We start from the raw sequence: 23,983 nt of genomic DNA, 5'->3' as shown, positions 1-23,983 counted from the left end.
AAATCCATCTTGTTGATTGACCACTCCATGAGTTGGGCTTTCTTACAAATTAAGTCAAATAGGGCTTCAACCCATCAGCCCACTCTCGTCCCAAAATAGGAATCAGAATCCTATCACCTTAGCATTTACTATTGTCACATATTATAAATGTTAATTAGATTACGTAATGAAAATTTAAGTTGATATAGCCCAATTCTATAAAATATTAATTAGATAAACATAATACAAATAATAATTAAGATAAAAACATACAACTATCTTAATCTAATTTAATTTATTTAAATTTTTAAGATAAACATATAAAAAAAATCTAAAATAACTACTAGAAACATTGAAATTAAAATCTTCCGTTATCTAGTTCTCTTTCATTATTTAAGTTAATTTTTGTCAATTTTTTTTTTATTTTTAATTTATTTAATTTTTCCAAGTGCCACCATTACATGGTCCATTTGGAGGCAGACCATAATGGGTTGTATGTTGGGTCGAGTTCGACATGGCTCATTCGTTGGCAGCCCATAACTTTTTTATTTGAATTCTGAAATATATATATATATATAAACTACATTTTAAAAATATATGCACACATCACTCTTAAAATAATAAATTACGAAATGTTTTAACACAAATCGTGAAGCTAGCATATTGTTGTGTCGGGAAATATAGAAAATTAAAAAAAAAATTAAAAAAAAAGCCTGTCGGGAAAGGGGAGATTAATAAAAATATATCCTAAAGATCTTTGAAATATTCATGCTCAAGTGCTTCCTGAGGTGTTATCCTCTAGATCCAAACACAATATTCTCTGGTAAAATTTTAAACATGAATAAAAACACCAAAAGATGACTTAAAAAACTCAAACATTTGCTAGAAAATCTGCTTACTTTGATGACAAATTAGTAAATTAAATCAAACTTACTGAGATAAGGTCAACTCCAACAGGTTCGAGACCTGGAAACTCTTTTGTCAAGTCCTGCAATATAAAAAATAATTTACGTATGTATTCAATCTCATTCAAAATAACTAAATTCTAACCTCTCTTACTTACCCTATAATCAAAAAATTTTGAAAGGGTTAAAAGACCATCAATAGTAATTTCAATTTTGCCATATACTTTTAGCTTTGGTTTCGCCCAAGACCTTGTACGAGAAATTTTCAAGTTTGTTAAACAGTATCAGAAACCAAGATCCCAACTTTTGATCCCAATTGATAAAACTGTTGGCGAGGAAATTTAAAGTTAGAATATTAACATTGCATTTATATAGTATAAATGGCACTTTTTAAGACATATGTAAAGAAAAATACTTGAAAATACTCGCAAGCAAATGTAACCAATTATTAGTAGGGGTGTTCAAAAAAATGTAAAAACCAAATCGAATCGAAAAAACGGTTCGATCACGGTTCAAAAAATTCAAAAAACCGGATTTTCGGTTCAGGAAAAAAATCAAAATCGGTTTGTTGAACCGATATATATATATAATAAAAATGAAAATATATATTATTAATTTTTAATATGTATGAATGTTTAATTTTTATTTGGATATGTATTGTTTATGTTCACAATTTAATTTAAAAAAAAAAAGTTTTATCCAATAAAAAGGGAGAAAACCGATTAACCGAAAAATCGGATTTCCCCCCAAACTAGTTCGGTTTCGGTTCGAAAATTTTTCTGAACCAAAAAAGCGGTTTGCTTCAAAAAAGCGGTTAACCTGTTTGGTTAACCGCTTTTAAACACCCCTATTATTAGAATGAAACATAGGCTGCCCATTTAGCATCTCACAAAGATACAGCCCATAGCTCACATATCAACTACCTTAAAGCTTCCATTAAAAAGTATTTTAGGTGCCTAGTGATAAAGACTGGCGGCCTTCAGAGCTACTGCCTGCAAATGAAATATATATATATATATTGTTATTTTAAGGATCATTTGTGGAGTTAATGGCTCTATCCATTTATATATTTTACTCTTTTGAATGCTTGAAAGTTTGAGAGAAATTTTCAATAAACCATCAACTCATACCAATTGAAGAGATAGGAGCACACACACGCGCAAGCAATTGGAGAAAAAATTATGATACCAAACTAGTAACACATCAACAATATCGATCAAAAGCTAATGCATGCATGCATGTCACATAAGGATTTAAAATAAGAACTACTGATCAAATTAATTGTAAAAGACTGAAGAGTGATTAAAAATAATAATATCACATGATATAAAGACATAGACTAACTGATGATATTGCTCGTGCGATACCTTTGTGGTATTCTAGAATTTATTAATATTGTAAGAAACCTTAGAGGTTTACATTATATGTAAAAGGATTAATTAAATATTTTACATTAAAAAAAAAAAAAAAAAAAAAAAAAACCCCTCTCTATAGTGTCCCTATATTTATATTTCTATCATTTAGACACTTCCATTTAGTCACCAATATATATCAGTTTAATCCTTTAAATAAATAAAATATTTCATTCATCCACAATATCATAAATAATTCATTTGCAAATAATATATGTATGAAATTGGGCTTAGACTCCTCGAAAAAATTCAATAAGTAATTCAAATTCAAAAATCTTCAATTATTGAAGAAAAAATTGCTTGTTAGATATAAGAAAAAGAATATAGCGAGTAAATTCGTTGAAATGTTTAGAGTTTAAGGTGTAAGAATGCTATTGTTTATATACTAAGTTTCACGTTATATCTTATTTGGAGACCTTCACACAACACTCTAAACATTAATAAAACTGTATAATGTCATAACACAAATCTTGAAAATTACTAACATTTTGTGTGTTGAGAGAGACATAAAGTAATAATAAAGAAAAGGATAGCATAAAAAATAATCAAAACATATCCTAAAGATCTTCGAAATATTCATGATCAAGTGCTTCTTAAGGTGATATCCTCAGGTCCAAGCGAAGCATTCACCGGTCAAATTTAAAAAATAAACAAAAACACAAAACATAAATTCCAATAAAAAAGATAATAAAAAAAATCCAAAACCCACACCCCCCCCCCCCCCCTTCTCTCTCTCCTCTCTCTCTCTCTCTTCTCTCTTCTCTCTCGGGCACCCCAAAAAAAAAAAAAAAAAAAAAAAACCTTAAAATTAGTGCTTCACTGCTTAATTTGATGACAAATTAGTAAATTAAATCAAACTTATTGAGATAAGTTCAATTCCAGGTAGTTCCAAACCTGGAAACTTTTTTGTCAAGTCTTGGAATATAAAAATGATTTACATAATGTTTTCAATCTCACTGAAAAAAAAAAATTCTGACATGTTTTACTAACCTTATAATCAAAAATTTTAAGAAGGGTTAAATAACCTTCAGTATTATGTGAAATTCGCGCAATTATTTCTGGCTTGTTTGGCCTAAGAACTAGGGGTGAGCATGGGTGAAGGGTAGAATCGAAATCGGGAATTCCTAAGTCCTGTTCCAGTTCCTATAGTGTTGGAATCGAGAACTGGACAGGAACTAGAACAAAGGTCTAGGTACTGGGTAGGAACTCAGACTGAATTGTAATCTTTATAAAATGTTGGAATGTATTTGTAATTTTTTAGGGGTGTATTTGTCATTTTTTTAAGTTGGGGGGTAACAATTAACCCAGATACTCAGAACCGGAACCAAAATCTATGTTTCAAGTTCTAGTTCCGATTCAGGTTTCTAGGAATCAAACTGGAATCGAAACTGATAGTATATATATATATGGAGATATACATATTCATATTCATCATGGATTCTTATATATAATTATCATTTCAGTTCAAGAGTGGATCCAATGTAAAATATCATTACTTCAAAAACAAAATATTACCATTAACCAATGCCAATTAACGAGATTGTGCACACATATAAGTAATTGGAGAAAAAAAATTTGTAATCAAGTGTTGTGGGTGAATCAGGAAAGGATAAAGAGATATCTTGCAATAAGGACTCCACAATCAAAGTCGAAGATCAAGTTGATTTCCTATTTTAATGATTTTGTATTCATTTTCAATTCAAACTTATAATGAGTGCTATATAAACTCAACCTAATCCATTCTAAGGGGGACGAATGAAAGAGAAAAACTCAAAAGAGAAAGAACTTGAGAAACTCTTTATAATTCAGATTGTTGATATCAAATACACTCAGTAACATAGCAATGTACGTAGGCTTTGCAGTTCAGTAGTCAAACCACTTAAAAATTCTCTTTGTTCTTATTATTTATTTTGTCTACTCACAATCGCACATTCAATTGTTGATCCATTGAGATCATGCGCACACATACGTAGTTTTAACGTTGTCAATCACATGCCTCTAGTTGTTGTAATTATTGCATCAACACTATGATATCATATATCTACAATGTAAAATGTGAGACCTATAACATATAAATAGTATGATAATACCTGAAACTTAAAACAATTTATGAAAACTCAAAATATCATACAGAAAACTATAAACATTATATCAAGTAGTTTAGGGTGTAGCCACAAGAATAAGTATCAACATTAGACCAAAACAAAGCAACAATTTCACAAAACTTGTGCCAATGACAATGAAGAAAAAAATCATTTTAGGCTTTAGCCACAATAAGAACCAATCAACATCAGACCAAAACAGAGAACAATCAAAGAGGTTGTGACCAGAACTAGAAAAAGAGGAAATATAATCAAATACCTCAACACACATAGTTGCCTTAGCAAAAATTACCTTCTCTTACGATGCATTTGCAGTTCAAACTCACATTACTTAAAAGAGGCTGTGAACTTGCAAATTAAATTATAACTTAATTTAGACAAAGTAGAATGTTTAAACTATAGAGTCATGACTGTTTAAAAATTAATTTAGACAAAGTAGAATGTTTAAATCTTGTTGGAGATTGTGGAGCATTGTTTTGAGTTGAGAAGATGCAAACCTAGCCCTTGAGGAGATGTAGTCATAGTTGCTACGAATGTTCTCTCCAACATTAAAAAGGGAACAATATTAGTTATTTCATAGATTTACACAATTCAAACAGATGTTACCACGTATTTCAGCTATGTAATTTACACAATTTAGAACAGCTTTAACTTTGGGCTGTACACTGTTGTTGGGTCCAAAATTTACACAGACAAACTGACACACAGTTTAAAACATCTATTAAGGCTGAACAACATACCCACCGAAGGTTTGCCGTAAAGACATTTGGTACCAAAATTGTTTGAAAACGACAAATAGGTACTTCCGTCATTCTCTGTTAGTGATTTTCATTAGCTAAAGGGTAACATAGTAATTTTTGTAAAGCCATAAAGTTTTAAATTGGAAGATCACTGGGGCTTTGACATGTGTCCACAACAATTGACATTGAATAAAAAAGAAAAGAGTAAACGAAAGTCTTTTGCCTTTTCCTTTGTTGCGGCTTTGTAATTTGTCTATGAAGGAGCTTGATAAATTGAACGACAACTATCGACGACAACCTAAACGAAACCATCGACGACGGCGAGCGAAACAAAAACCAGCGACGGGGGAGGACGAGTTAAAACCAACAACAATGACGGAGTGAACTTCACTTAATGGCATCGCCACATAAACAGAGACGATAGATGACGTGTGAGGGAGGGAACCATCGGGAAGCAGCGTAGGTGGAGGACACTTAATATTGTAGTTTGCAGTGCTTTGGGTGCTAACATGTACGACCGTGTCTATCCAACTCACATTACTCGTTTTGGCACTGTTCTGATACCTGAGGTGAGGGATTCTTTTTTGATATTTAGTTAAAATATGTTAACTAGCCTTCCTTTACAAATAATGAAAAATGATATAATAATAAAATTATGTATATAAGAATTTACTTATAATTTAATATCCACGAAATAGTGAAGTTAGCATTGTATTGGAACAATAACTATCATAAGATTAGATTGCTATAGATATATACTTAATCGGAACAAGTTTGGATTCTACTTGCATTATAATCTGCTTTGGTTACAAAAAATAATAGCCAACATGTTATATACTACGAAATTTTTGAGTATATATAAATATATATATGAAATATGGATCACAGTGGAATCTTACTCTCAGAGGCAATAACATTATAGTAAATTATATATGATGAAAAGGAATAATAAAAGAGTTGATAAGCCATCAATGTTCTCAACTCCACTCAAGTCCAGGTAGAGACGCCTCCCATTTGATTAGATTAGATTAGATTTGGTTGGGGAAGAAATGAACACTTTGATAATTTGATCCAACAAAACACTATTCACACTAAATTGTAGACAAAAGCATCAAAACTGCTGCCAACTAAAGAGTAGACATAGAGACCTTCAATCTCTAATCCCTTCAACTTCCACTTTCTTGAGTATGGACGTAGAACGGAGTTGAATTAGAGTAGTTTAAACCTCTTAAATAACTGTGAGATGGACGTAGAGGTTTAAAACAACTCTTCATTTGTTGTTCTTGGTTGTCGTAGATGGTGTGTATTGTGTAGGGTTTTGCGAAAAGTATTTTTCGAGTGAGAGTAACTATGAAAGACTTCCTGTTGTTTTGGTTTTTCATACTTTAGTGCAGTACTAAGTCAGTTTGTGTTTGGTTACAGGATTTGGAAGTGGTAGACATCAAAAGTGGACAGTGAAGCAAGCTCTAAGGCTAGGTGATTTTTTGTTAATTGTAAGATCAATTCGTTGACTTATTAGATCATTTGAAGATCATTTACATACCAATGTCGATTCCTGAACGCATTGAAAAATTTTCTATCATCAGATTTCACGATTGCATTTTGACTTTAAAGTTATGGTTCAAGTTATTAAGGAGGCTGGTGAAATATAGTTGCTGGTGAAAATTTAGAAAGAGGGATTGCCTTGGTGTTAATTAACATTTTATGTGCCAGCATGGTGATGAATCATATAACACCATGTGTTTTATACATTTTTCACAATGTGTTTTGGGCTTAATGTTTGCAAGTTAAATGAGGTGCTATAAAGATGATATAAGAATTCTGTGAATAATGTGGGGTTTGCAACTAGGATGTATGAACCTGACCAAAATCTAGCCTGACTTGAGCTTTTAGTGAACTGAGGTGTGAGTTGAATAGGTTAGAAAAAACTACTGGTGCTAAGAAAAGATATTGCCTTACTATGAACAAGCATTCTCATTTTACCACCAATTATTAATGGTGCTCATTCAGCGATCACTCTAAGACCAAGAGTTTGTTCATGAATGTACACACTAATTTGACAAAGGCCAAGATTGCATGAGATGAGTTTGGTTTAAATTACATGTAGATTTGTGGTATGAAAATTGAGCACACTGTTCTTTGCGTAACACTTGTGTAGCACTTGTTAAAAATTACCAATCCTAGTGTTTTTCTTGGCAGGTTTGGCCACACTTTGTGAGAAGCTACCTCCAGATGGTGCTCTCTTATATGTTGTTCAAGATTTTTGAAGAGCAATTGAATTTTGGAGATATAAACTTCACAAATACCATGCTCTTGAAGATTTGCGCAACTTTTCGAGATGCTAACAGAGCATCTTGTTAATTGCTTTTACATTTTTTTTTTGTATTTCTTCACTATAAACTAATTTTTGTATTGAATTCATATTTATGTCACTTGTAACTCAGATTTTCTGTCATTACAAACTTCAAGTTCTTTGTATGAACAATTATTTTAAATCATTATGAATGTCAACAAAAAAAGTTTCAGCTTGCATTCTTTGTATATCTTCATTTGAAGTTTGAACCTTTGCTATCAATACAGGGACAAGTTTTCTCTCTTGTGTGTGTGGACCATGCTAAGTTTATCATATTGTGATAAGATCTGTCTAAGAATGGCGTTAAGTTTCTTCAAATAATTGAATATAATAATTTATAAAGAATTATTGAATTGAATTGAATAACTGAGCAATTGAATTGAATTGTACACTGAATAATGATTGAACCTAAACGAGGATAAATCCTCTAGCACTATGGCTCACGCACAAAACACACAAGTCAAAGAAGCGCAAAAGAAAAATAAGGCTAGGATGTACAATCTAAACAACACATCCCAAACCTGAACCAAAAAGTGGCAGGGTGCCTTGACAAAAACTTGCAAAAAAAACAACCAGCCCAAGCAACTAGCTTTTGCACAGCACTCTGAGCAGAAAATCATCAACAGAAAACAAAAGGATGCAGCCTAGCAGCAGCAAAAAACCAGCGGCCAGGAACTATGACCAAATAAAAATATCCCAGCCCAAAAACCAGCTTTTGCAAAGCACCTTGAGAGGAAATCAGCAGCAGAAAGTAAGGAAAAGCAACCTAACAGTAGCGAAAAAAACCAGCAGCAAAAGCATCCAGGAACCACAACCAAACAGCAAAAACAAATCAGCAACATACGGTCCCCCACCATCAACTCCAGCTTTTAATTCCCCAAAGCACTTCAAGCCCCCCCACAACAACGACATACTCCAGCCCACCATCAATCTAACAAATCACAAATTCTGCAATCATTATAACAGAACATACATGCAGAAATGCCCAAGTGCCCAACCCCACAACACCCACCCCACCAAACAAGCCAAACCAGACACACCAACACATATCTGACTATACGTAAGAAATAAAATCAGCACCCACCCCAAACACTAGAATTCCACCAAGAAACCCTAAGACAAAACAAAAAGACCCACCATCACCCAATCAAAAGACACAAAACCATTGTCAATGAAGCCGGCGATTGGGAAAGGGGGGAGCAAAACGTCACCAAGTGTCAGAGAGAAAACATTCGGGGATCACGACGTCGGCGATTCGGCGTCTAGCGAGGCGTGACGGCATCTAGGAGGCGTGACGGCGTCAAGCCAATGAAGATTTGGCATGGCAGCGTGTCAAACTCTAGGTTTTGGTGGTCTGGGTTAAGGTTTGTGTTTGTCAACGTTTGAATGGATTTGTAATGAAATCTCATAATTAATGAAGATTTCAAAACGCGGAGAAGAAGGAAAAAAAAAAAGCGATATTGTCAATCTATTCCATCAAACACTGGGGATGTTACAAGAAACTTTCCCTTACCGATCAGCTCAGGAAGAAGAAAAAGAAAAAAAAAATCAGAACGATGGAGAAGAAAAAAAAATCATTAACTGATGTGGCAACCTTTGAAAGGCGATCTAGTCTTTCCAAAAGCATACTTTAACATACAAAAATACCTAATTAGAATGACGGAAAGTACTTGTTTGTCGTTTTCAAACTATTTGGGTATCAAATTGTCTTACAGCAACGTTGGGGGGGCACATGTCGTTCTCACACATCTATTAAGTAGCGAACAACACAGTGATCAAAACTTATGCTTTGTAATTAGTGAAAAAGCAAAAAAAAAAAAAAAAAAAAAAAAAAAAAAAAAAAAAAAAAAAAAAAAAAAGAAAAAAGAACCACAGCAATTCAAACATGTGATTCTCAGTGAAATGTAAGTAAAGTGAACCATAGCAAAATGGGCAGCTAACATGTAACAAGCAACAATCCAACCTCAGCAGCAGAACATTAAACCATGAATTCAATCCCTAAATTTATGCATTCATACAAAAAGTTTACAATGCTTAAAAAAGGGTACACAACACACAACAAAAATCAAAGCATGAGATACCCACATTATTAGGATGGGAAGAAATTTCACTCATAGATTCTTGTCTCTTCCAACTGTGTTTTCTAACCCCCTGCAGGAAAAATAACAACCAAATCATCAACCACACCACATATAGCAGTGTAAATTTAATGTCAATTACCAATATTCTCTTCCTCAAAGAAACATGCATAACCAGTTTTCTGACCACTTCCACCAGCAGACCAGTAATAAAAATACTTTCTAAAAACTATATATATAAATTGCATAATCAATCATCAGCTACTAGAATCCAAAGTCAATAGATGAAGGTCTGGGCATGAGAGAAGCCATAATTATGAGGAAAACAACATGGAAAGTTCATGAGCATTTCTTTTAAAAAGAAAAAGAGATTGGGAACTTTTTTTCGATATTTCAACGTCTTTACTTGGTTCACAGCAACTGACAAAACAAAAACTTAACACATAAAGCAAATCAACAAAAAATGCGTCGTCAAAATCATACTTTTTAAATATTATATTGGATCCTTCACGGTTAAAAAACAACAAATAAATAAAATAATAAAACTGTTAAGTGTAAGCGGCTGCTTCAGAACTTTTCGGGTGTAAGTGTTATTAATCCTTTCACAAATTCAGGGAAAGTTTTTGATAGTTTCCCAAATAAGCATGTTGACGTGAAATATAAAACCATAGGGCGATGCATGACATTTTCCCAAAGGATATCAACATACTCTCTAGTCTTTAGTCTTTAGTCTTTAAGCATATAATGTACATTTTTAAAACACGAGGGTGATAAATGATATTTTCTAAAAAGTATTTTAGTAACATCTGCAGCATATTTTACTTGGAAAAACTCTGGCGAGTGTTGGATGAGAAGAGAGACTCCGAAAGAATAAGAAGAAGAAGAAGAAGCGTCATGGAATCTAACGCTTTACAGAAATACGGCGTGCTGTTTACGGAGCTGCCTGGGTTCCGTACAATCGCATTAGATCTAAGCTCCAATCGAAAGAACAAAAACATGAACAGGAGGATCCGAGACGAAGCTCCAACCGCCTACAAATCTGACGCAATCTCCACCAATCACTACTACGTCGTTTTGGTCGGGTGGCGGCGAAGGCAACAGTGGTATCGCCAACGCTGTCGTCTTCTTGCTTCGATTTCGCCTCCAATTCCCTCTCCGATCAACCTGTAACTAATTATCTCAATTCCTAATGTTAATGTTAATTCAATGCATTTTGAGGTAATGAATCAAAATTCAATACTCAAAAGCTTTTCTCGAAGTTTAGCTTAGCTGAGTATAGTGTGTAGGCTAAAAAATTTGTCGGTTTGCATATTTGAGCGTTGGTATGAGTTATTAAATTTTTTGATGTTATATTTTGATATAATCAGTTAAGAGCATATGTTGAGATTTATCTGACGAATCTACATGGTTAAAATAATGAATTAGGTTATTCATCGCCTTTGTGATTTTATTTTCTTCTGTCTTCGGTGGCTAAGTTTATAACTGATTCAGATTGCCGTATCGAATGGCAGTTCACCACGTGGAGATGGCATTATTTGTGCAATGCAAAATAGTTGCAGGTTTCCATCTTATTTTAATTTGGTTTTATTTTTAATTTCAGCAATTGCTTTCACCGCTTGACTGGATAATATCAAAAGTCCAGAGTGACATTCTGAAATTACATTTCGATTTGTTGAGTAAACTACGTTTTGATTTATATTTTCTTAGTGATTAGCCACCTACGGATTTCTAGTATATAATCTTGTTATGTTTATGGTTAAATGATATTTTGCTAGTATATTAAGGCCTCAAGGAGAATTGATAATTTGATTCATTATTTACTTTGCTTGTGCGGATTGTTTGAGTGGGACGAAGAGAGAGTGACGAAGTCCATAAGGGTGTAAAAGGTTCAGAGAAAGTGTCCAGCGAGTTAAGAGATGTTGGAGTGCAGTTGGCACTAGCCTTTGACTCCGAGGGTTCTACTCTTGCTGCTGGTGGTGAGGTAGAGATCTACCCTTTCTTTTGAAATACAATTGCTGCATGGACTTCGGGTGTCCTTATTATATTATTATTTTTTTTTTTTTCCCTTTCATTGTTTTGGTTATGCTTCAACCTTTTCTACTGCATAGGGTAGGTACACACCCAAGAGCCTTGGAATATTTCTACCTCAAATTTCTGCTGTTTTTCTTTCTATTAGGAAGGTTTTTTCTGTTGTTTATTGGGGTAGCTATGCTCCCGATACGAATACCACCTATTATTGAAACCCCAAATATGTGGCACCTGGATCTTAATGATTATCTAAATGGATTCTATAGTTTTGGCTTTAGTTATGGTGTGGTGAAATGAAATGAAAGTAAGACCATACTGTGGTCTTTTTCAACAAAAGAGCACGGTGTATTATGCTTACATTTTGGGGCAGTGCAGGATGGAAAATTACGGGTTTTAAAGTGGCCTAGCTTGGAAATTGTTCTAAATGAGTCTGAAGCTCATACTTCTGTCAAGGACTTAACTTTCAGGTTTGTACTAGTGATGGAATTAACTGAGTGTTGTGCCTTAACCTGCAAGCTGAATGAAAAGAAAATGAATTCACTGTTTTGTTGTGTTTATCTAGTTCACTGATGGTTTGGCTTCGTTCTCTTACAGCCCTGATGGAAAATTTCTTGTCTCCTTGGGAAAGCGTGGCCCGGTAGGGTTTGGGATATAACCTCTGCGCTCTATGTAGCTTCTCTACCAACGGAAAATGTAAGCAATGAGTCATTTAAATATATTGTATAAACCATTGTTTCCTAGCTTTTGGTGGCCTAGCTCAATCTTGGTCAATTTAATGAAGCTGCCTTATGTTGAGGAGATCTAATGAAATTGTTGGTAATGCATGTGGTGCATAATGTTCTTCACTGTTATGTTTTTTTTCTTAAAAAACAACAGCCAGAAGAGATCATGCAAGAAGCAAATCATGACTTATCTTTACTTCACCCTTACAGAATAGAAAGATTCTTTTTTAGGAAAATCTTCAGCCTTCTCTGTTTTGCCTTTATTTTTGTTATGAGAGTTGATCTCTTTCAATGATCTCAAAATTAACTACATCCATTTTTAAATTCATCCAGGATGAGGTTTTTTTCTCCTGTAGATCGCTCTATCTAGTGATGAGAATTATGTTCTTTTCATTGCTGCAATAACAGGTGAATTTTCAGATTCAGGAGCCATCAGCCTTTTTTTTTTTTTTTTTTGGGTTAAAAATGCCCTTATCAACTTCACTGTTATGAGCTCACATCATTGACTTTATTTTACATAGACAAGGGTGGAAGTATTTTGACATGGAATACAACCACATGGAAGAGGATACGCTCAAAGCAAGTTGTCCATCAGTCTGTACTTCCTTCAATGTTTCAGCCGATGGCAAGCTCCTTGCAATGTATAATTGTTAACTTTTGCTAGCTTAACTGGTGAAGACATTTGTGCACACTTTTCATGAGAACCTTTATCTTCTTACCTTGTGATTGGTGACCTGCAGAGGAACAGATAAAGGACATTGCATATAAATTCAAGCAATATGCAGGTTCAGACAATGGTTAGAAAAGCACACCTTGGCTTTGTGACAGCTTTGGCATTCTCTGATGATTCAAGGTCTGGGCTGATGTATTCATACTGGAGATATCTTTTAATGCTTTTAAATTGCAATATTTTGTCTAAATAAAAATTGATAGGAAGAATGTGATGTTTAAATTCAGGGCTTTACTTTCTGCATCTATGGACTCAAGTGCAAGGGTGACATTAATCGAGGACAAGAAGGAAAGCGGTATGCCCTTTCATGATCTGGTAGTCCAGTACCTCAAATCACCTTTAATATCATTTTCAGAGGAGCACATCTGAGAGACCTTATAAACAAGTCACTAGCTGACTTGAAGCCCATAAAACTTGATTCAGTGCTCACAATATGAGAAACAAAAATCCATGCTCTTTTTTTTTTTTTTCCAAAAAGGACAATAATTAGTAAACCTTACTGGATGTCCTATTGTGATTCAACATTATTCCTTGTCAATGCACTTTCTTCTAAGCTTCGTATCCATAAAATTTTCATTAAATACACATTACACACCCATGCCTCAGCTGCTTACTTAGATATACAGTTGTCTGAGCGAGTTGTTTTTTCATTAGAGTGTCGGTTTCGGAGCTTGGTTGCAGTTATGCTTGCGATCCTCATTGATGATGGCATCCCCATCACTGATCCTTACTCCACATTTGCTGCAGTGTGTTTTTGATTTAATATTGCAATATTTAATTTCTTTCATTCTGAGTTTCTCGACTTTACAAATGTATTCATAATATACTTTAAAACAATTTATATAATATAAGAACGTGTTGTAAATTTTGTTTTCAAAAGTTTTGTTTTTGTTTGGTTTTTTTCTTGATGATAATTTTCAAAGGTAGAGAAGATTGTACAACGTGTGAAAGCAGCCAATGTTGAGGTTGAATCATACTGGCTCCTTATTTGCTTCACTTGCTGGGAAGCAAAACCTCAATGAAATTATTTTGAATGTTGTATCTGCTGGTGGTGGTGCTGCTGCTGTTGCTGCCCTGACTGCAGGTGCCAGTGGCCCCTCCAGCCGAGGAAAAGAGGGAATGAAATCAAACACACTTTAGTGATTGTCGAGTGTGTGAAGCGTAGTCAAAATTTGTGTTACTACAATTCTTTTATAGATGTTTGAGTGTACAAATTAGTATTACTAAAGTTCCTAAATGGGCATTGTTTCCCTCGTTTCAGGTTTGCAAAGACTCTTTTCAAGCTCTTATGTTTTTTTTAATTTCGGAATCACTATTTCTTTAGGTTCATCTTGTTTTATCTCGATTTTTGGTATAATTATTTTCCTCTTGATGAATAAATTTGATATAATTACATTGTTTTTGGGTGTAACCAATTTGTTGTGAAACTTCGTTATAATCCTCTTTTGTTTTTTAGTTGGATAATATTAGGTTTAGTGTTTTTTTCTTTTTTTTTTTTTTTTTTTTTTTTTTTTGGCATTGAGCTTTGTTTGGTTGGTGAGAAAGTGCAGGAAATCTTAGTGAAAATTATAAGAAAATGCTATATCTTTTTAGGAAGTGAAATGGTATTGGATTGCTTTTACGATAATAAACAAATTCTGATTTTGTTTACCTCAAAAACCACCCTGGGCTCGGAATGTTTATGGTTGGGCAGAAATGTTTTCGATTGAGTCCATTTTGTAAGCTTGATTGGGCATTTTAACGGCTGTACAAAGATCTCTCCATTGGGCCTTCAATCATTCGCTTGGACCCCTTATTGAGTTGCTGGACCGTTTTCTTCGTGTGTTCATTATGATTGTGTGGCCTGCTGCTGGGCTGAAGAACCTCTAGTCTAGCAAGGAATGGAGAAGCACTTGGAGTCGGCAAGATTTTGCTAACGTGAGATGCTTCGGCCATTCAGCATAATGTGCATTTTGGGCCAGCTGATTTCTTCTAAGTCTGAGCAGCCCATTGTGTATTACTTTGGTTGGGCCTTTATTGAGGAGTGTAGGAACTGGGGTAAAAAAGGAGTGTTGGGACTTGGCTCTGAGTTTGGTCTGGGGCTGCTTTAATTTGGGGATTTGGACTTCAGGTAGGAATATCAGCCTATGCTGGTCTTGGGCCTTTTCAGGGTGATAAGGGGAGTCACCGTGGGTGCTTTTTGTTTGCTTCTCTGTTGCTTTATGGGCCAATTCATCCTGAATATTGTTGAGAACATTTTCTTGGGCCATGGCTTATCCCTCTGCTGGGCTCATTTGGCGAATAATGAAAAGGAGCAGCAAAGACATTGGCTGTCATGGCTCAGCTAATTGGTTGGGTCAGTTGCTTTGGGCTCTCGGCTGGACCAAGCATTGTTTCCTTGGGTGGGCCTCCGGGGATGGCCTTCCTTATCTTGGGCCAGAGGTGGGATTGGAGAAATTTTAATGGGCCTGTTGTCTTTTTTGTATAGCTTTAGAGCTTAGTTTTCAAAGGCCTAGTTTTGTTTGGATAGATTGTACATCCTAGTATTTTTAGGCGTTTTTTTTAGATGTTGAACTCTTGGGCCTGCCAAGTTGCTTGCTTGAAGGGGAGTTTCCTCTCCTTGATTATTTCTGTATGATACTTGTTTTGTTGCAAGTTGTTCCTCCATGATTTTCTGATATTGAGTGGTGAGATAGTTTCAGTTGTTGAAATGGCCAATCTAGAGGAGGAACAGTAACAAATTCACTTGCTCGAATGGCCAACTTACCGAAGGTAGAAAAATCTGGTTTATAAAACTTTTATTTAGTAGAGTTCTTTTTTTTTTTTTTTTGTTTGAAAAAAATCTTTTACTGATTTTTTTTCATGTGGATTGTCAGAAGAATCGTACAAGAAACTATTGAAGATAGCAAGGACTAGCCAATGTTCTGTTTTCAGGTATACTGACATGGAAACCAGTGATGAGGTGGCAGTGAAGAAATTTGTAGTTGGAGATAATTCTTCCCTATCAAGCCCTTGCTTAGAGAAATTTCTCTATGAAAGACTTGGAACATGAAAACTTGGTTAGTAACTCCATTGCAATTGGTTTGTTGTGATATTATAACATGAATATTGTTTTGATTTGAAAATATTTAATTTATATTATTATTTTAGAATCATAAATTAGGATGTCTCTTGTAACAATTTACTTGTGTGGTGCTATCTTTCTTATATTGAAAAACAGGTTTCGGGATGCATTTTATATAAAAAAGTGCTTTGGTGATGGACTCTTGGATACCAGCCTGGGGCCTTCTTGAATGCAATTTTTGTACGATGAGGGAGCTTGAGAATGTTTATCATATCTTACCACCAGAGACGCAAATACGTTAGATATAACACATAAGAAGTTTAATCTTTTGATGAAAGTAAGTTGATCTTTTCTTTCACTTGGATTATTTCTATCATATATTAGATTTTGCTTAATTTTTTAGCACATTTTAGTAGAACAGTACTATATTAACAATTTTTTTTTTGCAGAAGTTTTTGCTTCAAATTTTGGAAGGTGTCTCATATTTACATTCATGATATCCTTCACCGAGATCCTAAACCGACAATGTGCTGATAATACCAAGGACGAAATTGTGAAGATATTGATTTTAATTTAGCCAGAATGGGTGGTGCTCATTATGGAAGATATTCTTATGATGTATGTATTATTAATAGTATCACAATTCTTCATTAAATTAGTATTATTTTCAATGTTCTGATAAGCGGATCGGGCCTTGACCCTGTCAAGGCTCAGTTCACAGGTTGACCGGTCGGATGGTGATGTTAGCAATAAAATATATTTAGAAACTGCAATCTGTCTCTGAATATTAATTTATTACAAAAATACTTCTAAAACTTTCCAAATTAGTCACTGAATTTAAGTATATTGCAAAAAATTCCCAAAAAATTACGAATTAATCCCTAAAAGGCCGAAATCTAGCAGAAAACCCCTGGAAAATAACAATTAGCCCCTCCAAGTTGAAATTAACAGAAACCCCTCTGGAACCTGAACTGGACCGGAGAGGCTGCGGGTCCCGGTCTGACGGCCGGACCAGTCTGGGTTTCAGAATACTGATTATTTTCATGTTCCAAATTTACAATGTTCTTTGCAGGTTTCAACGGTGGCATATAAGAGCTCCCGAGCCCTATTAGGTTCAGGGCATACCAAAGCATCGACATGTGGTCTGTTGGCTGTATAATGTTTTATGGCGGCAAAAAACATTTGTTGAGAAATAATAGACCAGGCTCTTGCGGATTTTTTCGGGTGCGATACAATATCTATATGTTATTTTGTATGGATTGATCTCTTCCCCTTTCCTATGTTGACCTTATTGTGTTATGTGTAGTATTTTGGTAAACCAAATTCAGAGATCATCCAAATGTCATATAACGTTACACGTGTGATGGAAATGGTAGTAGAAATGAATTTAGTTGAATGTTTTAAAATTCAGTATGATATGTTGGGTATCTTTTCTTTTTCTCATGTAGTTTCCATCTGAATCTGTATACTTATTGGATTTAGAAGCGGATCTCTTGGTTCAAGTGGAGGCTCTTCTTAAAGTAAGTTTAGTTTAATTATATATATTGTTAAAAAAAAATATTTCGACGAGTTATATGGATGTGATTTAATGCTTGTGCTTTTATTTTCTATAGAAATGTTGTGTGTGGATCCAAGAGAAAGAATTACAAGCGAAGGTGCAATTCTCGATCCATACTTTGATGACATTAAGGTGCGAGATTGGCAATCCTTCTTTAGGTTTTGTTATAATTTTTCTAGTTTTGTGAGAGTATATTGATGTTTTAGTTTTAGAGTCCTTTTTATTGCAATCCTTTGATGTATTTTTCTGGCTAGGTAAAATCCAGAGATGACAGATTTGCTTACAACTACTCTGAAAATGCTATGTGTCTGATGAGGAATTGATAATGTTCTACCCAGTTTAGCGTGCAGAGGTGTCAGAGCTTCTCAAAGAAAAAGCAGAAATTTGAACCGAGATCAGAAACTAAAAGACGAAATCAAGCTTCATATGTTACTTTAACGTGTGTCAACTCGTTTTGATGAGTCTAATGCTGTGGGCTGCAGCGTTTTATTTGCATTTACATTTACATTGTGGGGGAAAAACGCTACTTGAAATACAAGAATCCACTACCACATTTGTTTTTCAACATTTATATGTAACTCTCTCAAAACATAAATTCTCTGCACTGGGTTAAAGGAGGTTGCTTCTATTTTACTCGTTGAAGGTTCTATGATTTTCATGAGTGGTTTTTGTTAGAATAATAATCCTAATCTACCTTGATCTGGAAATCCTAATCCTAATCCTGATTAGGGATTAATTAACTTTGGGATATATCTTAGTTTACTATAAGAATTCCTTTAATTTGTTTTCCTCTTGAGGTTAGTATTCTCAGTTGTTTTCTTTCTTCTTCTATTGTTAATTATTTCAATTTTGTAATTGTTAGTATTTATAAGGAAGTTGAGTGCAGGTGGGGATTATGGAGACAAGCAGTTATCATTTGCGGCTGACAGCCCTCCGCTATTGTTATTGCTGCTGCGAAGCTTGCCGGCATCTCTTTACTGACTGAGTGTTCTGGCTCTGCTCCTACTTCACTTCTCTACTGGGTATATTTTTGTTACTCATGTGCTCTTTCTTAGAACAAAAATATTTAACATTTTTAGTTCTATTTAGGATTCTTTATCTTCTTTATTTTCTAGGAGTCAATTTTAGTTTAGATTTCATTTTCCTATACTAATTTTGTTTCTTTATTATGTTAGACTTTAGAACCTGTAAATGCAACTATTATCAACTAAAACATAATAGCTTTAGGTAAAAGAAGTGATCCACCAGATTCTTTCTTTAGTTTCCTGACTGATGCCTGGGTAAAGGTTCAGTCATAATAGCTCCACTAGTTCCATTCCCCTGTTCCGGGGGCTCCTTTACCTGGGCTCTGAAGGCTTTCGAATTTTTATGTTAGGACTACCTAGGTTCCTAATAATTATGGAGATCAATTATCATTTGGGCTGATAGCCCTCCGCTGTCCCTTTTTTTGTTGTTGTGAAGCTTACCGGCATATCTTTACGAACTGATCCTTCTGGCTCTAATCCACTTTCCACTTTCCTAAGGGTACATTTTTTGTTACTCATGAGCTTGTTCTGGAACAAAAAATTTTAACATTTGTTTGGTGGGGTTCTCTGTTGGGGTTTACTGATGCTGGATGTCGTGGTTTCACGATTTTTTTTATTTTTTGTTTATTGCCTTGGATGTATCAGTTTGAAAAACAATCTCAATTAATGCTATCTTAACCTAAATTTATTCTAGGTTGAAATTGCATGGCACGAGTGTTCTTCTTTGTTACATTGGTAGAGTTGCCAATTTGTACGGCGGAAGGCATATGAATCTGGTGAGGTAATTATCTTTAGTCTGTTTTTATACTCTCTCTTAACTGGAATTGTATTTGTTATGAAATTTAAGTTTGACCAGTGTAAATTTCTTTATATTTTGGTTTTAACAAGAATTTTTCTCTTTTTTCCTTTATTTTCTTTCTTTCAGATTGATGAGTGGCTAGAATATGTTTGTGTCTTCATCTGCTCGAATTTGAGAATGCATGCAACATTGTGGCAAATATTGGGAAGCGTACTGTTGTGGTTGTTCAGTGTTTGTCAATAGCAGATTTAGCAATCGGTCAGCTCTTGCAGGTAAAGGTTTCAGATTTTGTCTATTTATGTTAGTCTGCGATACCTTAGGGCATTTAAACTAACTGCAATAAAGTAATATAGAAGTTTCCTGAGATTGCAAATATGTTGTAGTTCAGTATTTGGGGTCAACATTTTATAAAGAAGAAGAAATACCTTTAAATAGTCTAGAACACAAATTCCTTGTTTGCCATAGGGCCATTTAAATGCATTGGTTTTTACTAAGATTTTTTGGTGTTCTGTTTATTCGTTGGCAATTTTGATACAATGTTTCATTGGTTTTATTGCTTTTCTTTTGGATTTAGAGAGACTTTGATGAATGTCAGGAATTTTCGTCTTGATTGAAACCTCTAATTATCCCTGAGCCATTACTTATTGCATCCCTTAGAATGCACCAAGAATGATGAATTTAGAATCATATAGTTTATATTGGTGATTATGAAATTTATTTTGTTGAAACCATAGTAATCAGGGATTATGCCTTCAATCTCCTTCTGATTTCAGTTGTGCACTGGTAGACCATTCCAAGGCTTTCATTTTTTGAACTTATAAATTTTTTTTATCATGTTTCTTATAGATGGTTATATTTTATACTTTGCAGGAACTGGGCAAAGATGGGAAATTTCGAGGAAATCAAGAAGTACCAGAACTGGTATGGTGGTTCAACTCAGTATCTACAGAATCTAGTGACCGAATGAAAGTCACATCAATGTATGTTTGTAAGAGAGGAGTGGGAAAGCCAGCGGCCGCTAAATCAAAAGAGCAACAGGGTTCTCCAACAATCAAAAAGTGTGAATGCGGATGTTTCTGAAAGGAAAAGCAGGTAGCCGTCCATCTTTGAAGATGTCTTCCTGATGCTGAAATCGGCAAGGTGCGTTTGCGATTTGCACCAGAGCCAAGTGGTTATCTTCACATGGGTACTCAAAAGCAGCACTATTGAATCGTATTTTGCCCAGAGGTACCAAGGTCAGCTGATTGTGCGTTTTGATGATATAAACCCTGCTAAAGAAAGCAATGAATTTGTTGACAATCTTTTGAAAGACATTAGGACATTGGGACAGTATGAAGAAGTTACCTATACTCAGATTATATCCCAAGATCTGATGGAAATGGCTTTGATTCGATGGGGCAAGGCTAATGTTGATGATACACCACGTGAGCAAATGCAGAAAGAAAGGATGGATGGGATTGAACCAAAATGTAGGAGCAATAGTGTAGAGGAGAATATGAAATTGTGAAGGAAATGATTTTGGGATCTGAAAGGGGTGTGCAGTGTTGTCTTTTTGGGAGTTAGAGATGCGAGACCCTAACAAATCTCTCCGAGATCCAGTCTATTATCGTTGCAATCCACTTCCCCATCATTGAATTGGGTCCAAGTACAAGTTATACCCAACATATGATTTTGCGTGTCTTTTATTGATGTAAAGTAGGAATAACACATGCAGTTCGTTCTAGTGAGTATTATGATTGCAGTGCTCAATACATAGAAATCAGAGGATATGGGAGTAAAGAAGGTTCACATTTATGAGTTTAGCTGGTTGAATATGGTCTATGCACTTCTCAGCAAGCGTAAGCTTCTTTGGTTTGTTCAAAATGGAAGGTTGATGGGTGGGATGATCCGTTTTCCAACGTCAAGGAATTGTTCGAAGGGGTCTGAAAGTTGAGGCTCTGATACTGTTATTCTTGAACAGGTAAGTAATATAGATGACTTCCAAATTTCGTACTCTTGAATTGTAGATGTTATTTATATGATACAGTTTGTTCTTATTCTTGAATGTTAGCTTGTTGATGACTGTTCATTTAATGTGAAGATTAACTTCTCTGTCCTTTTTTCAGGGGGCTTTGAAAAATCTCAATCTCATGGAATGGAATGGGACACTTTGGACTATAAATAAGATCATTGATCCTGTGTGTCCTAGACACCATGCTGTCATTGAAGAGAGAGGTGTATTTTTGACCCTTACTATCCAAGGCATAAGAAATATGAGGTGCTGATGCCTTGTGCATCTCAGTAGCTGAGGAGGTTACCTTGATGGATTGGGGGGAATGCCATAATGAAGGAAATAAGTAGGGACCAGGATGGGAATGTCACACAGTTGACAGGTATTCTGCATCTAGAAGGATCTGTCAGGACACAAAGTTGAAGCTGACATCCTAAAACAAATGAATTAGTGAACCTCACATTGATGGGATTTGACTACCTTATCACGAAGAAGAAGTACTATTTTAAACTGATAAACCTAACTTTCATTGCATTATTTTGTGTTTTAGACTGTACAACTCAAAAGCATTTTGCAGCGAGGTGATCTTGTGAGTTAATCTCATGAGTATGTTATATAATCCGTAAATTCATGAATGGAATGGACTTATTTATCTGGTGTTCTGATTTTGGTTGGTGCTTGTGACCATTGTGGATGCAGTTCGAAGAAAGAAAGGACTTCCTCGATGTGCTCAACACATGCACAAAAATCGAGATTCCAGCAGTTTGGAGATTCAAATATGCGGAATCGAAATGTGTGAGGTTTTGCAGCTAGAGAGGAAGGGCTACTATCGATGTGATGATCCATTTACCAGACCTCAAAGCTGTTCTGTTTGCAACTCAGATGGGCGCCAGCAAACGGTCTTGAAGTAAGACCTTTCACATTTGAGGTGTCCAATACTTTGCTGTGATCAATGAGCATGATTCAGAAGTTTCTCTCTCTCTCTTTCCTCACTGATACACATCTATAGACATTTTGACTTTATTGATTTACCTTTCTCTATAGTGTGTTGATTGAACCTTTTTTTCTTTTTTTTATAGTCTTAAATGACACTCTAAATCTGGTGATGATTGCTAATTGATCAATATACAGGTAACAGAGTACAAGTAAGATAAAACGTAAGTTTTGAGTGATATTAGTTTTTGAAGTTGACTTTTGGATTATGACGTCTGTTTGATTCTTAATCTGATATTGAAACTGAGATGATGGCGAGATATGAATAGACTGAGAAACAGATGATTTTGATCTCCCCAGTTGGGTCTACCACAAACTGTTCGAACCCAGTAGAATATATGCATTTTGCATGTTGTTATATTCTGTATAATGTTCCATTCATTCATTCATTCATTCTTAAAACTCAATGTTGCCAGTGAAGGAGATTGTGCTCAGGATTATCTCAATGTCCTTCTTAAAGTTTGGTTACATTTATACATATTCATTTGCCTGATTGATGTTAGATTAAATACAATTTTGCATTTTCAAAAATGAAAATAATCAAGAAATCATGTTACATGTTGATTGAAATGTGAAATATATGGTTAAGAATGAAAAATTCGAATTTAAAAATAACTATTATTTGGCTTAGACACTTTGATCTCACTTATTATTCGATTTAAGTTGTTCATGTCATGATTTTGACTACAAATTACAAATAATAGGTGTGTATAGTGGGTATAAAAAAAATTAATTCACTAATTAGGAGTTACTATAACATAATCCCTAAAAAATTGATTCCAATTGCATCTTCATTTCATTTCAATCGGACTCATTCTTCACAGATTTCGTTCACTTCATCCTTCAATTTCCATCTCCATAAAGCATCTTCAATCTTTTTCCTTCTTCACTCTAAAGTATAAAACTGTAAAGTCTAAAGAAGATCAAAATCGAATTTTCTTCAACTTCAATGACGAGGATTTTGCGGGTTTATTCTATTTGCAGTTTCAGAATTCTACTTTCGGTTCCCTGACAACAGGTGTGGGGGTGTTGTGGTCGCTTTTCTTGTTCTAGTTTGCTTCTGTGTTATTAGGCCTGTTTTGTTGGGTGAGTGGGCGGCCTAATCCCTGCATATTAAGGTGTTTTCTGGCTGCCCGTTGGTGTCGTTTTATGATGATGGAGGGTGGTTTTTTGTCTTGTGCTATTTAAGGGTTTTTGCAACATTTCAAAATTTTAAGAACTAACGAATTATTTGAGGCATTTTTAAATAAATTAAAATTGCAAGGCCTAGTTTGCATTCTTAGGAGTTTTTTTTGAATACTAAAATTGGAGGGACTAACTAACAATGTTTAAAACTGTTAATTGCTGACATCACCGGTCTAACGGCCGGTCCAACCGGTTGGACCGACGACTTGTGACCCAATCACCTTATCCAGTTCAGGTCAAACAACATATCGATTTTAAAACAATGCCACTAGGGGCTGCTTGCAAGCTGGCTTGTTTTGGGGTCTGCTTTTGCCTCTACAATTTTTGGTTCAGTTTTTTTT

The 23,983-nt window shown here is 34.8% G+C and overlaps 2 pseudogenes; both read left to right on the top strand.

Annotated features, from left to right (window-relative positions):
• The first annotated feature begins 10,463 nt into the window (after positions 1-10,463).
• Positions 10,464-16,111, top strand: LOC116138353 (annotated as a pseudogene).
• A 2,196-nt stretch (positions 16,112-18,307) lies between these two features.
• Positions 18,308-22,615, top strand: LOC116138352 (annotated as a pseudogene).
• The last annotated feature ends 1,368 nt before the right edge of the window (positions 22,616-23,983 follow it).

Source organism: Pistacia vera, unplaced genomic scaffold (genome assembly GCF_008641045.1).
Source record: "Pistacia vera cultivar Batoury unplaced genomic scaffold, PisVer_v2 Contig340, whole genome shotgun sequence".
Classification (NCBI taxonomy): domain Eukaryota; kingdom Viridiplantae; phylum Streptophyta; class Magnoliopsida; order Sapindales; family Anacardiaceae; genus Pistacia; species Pistacia vera.
This window is presented reverse-complemented; position numbering and strand designations above follow the sequence as displayed.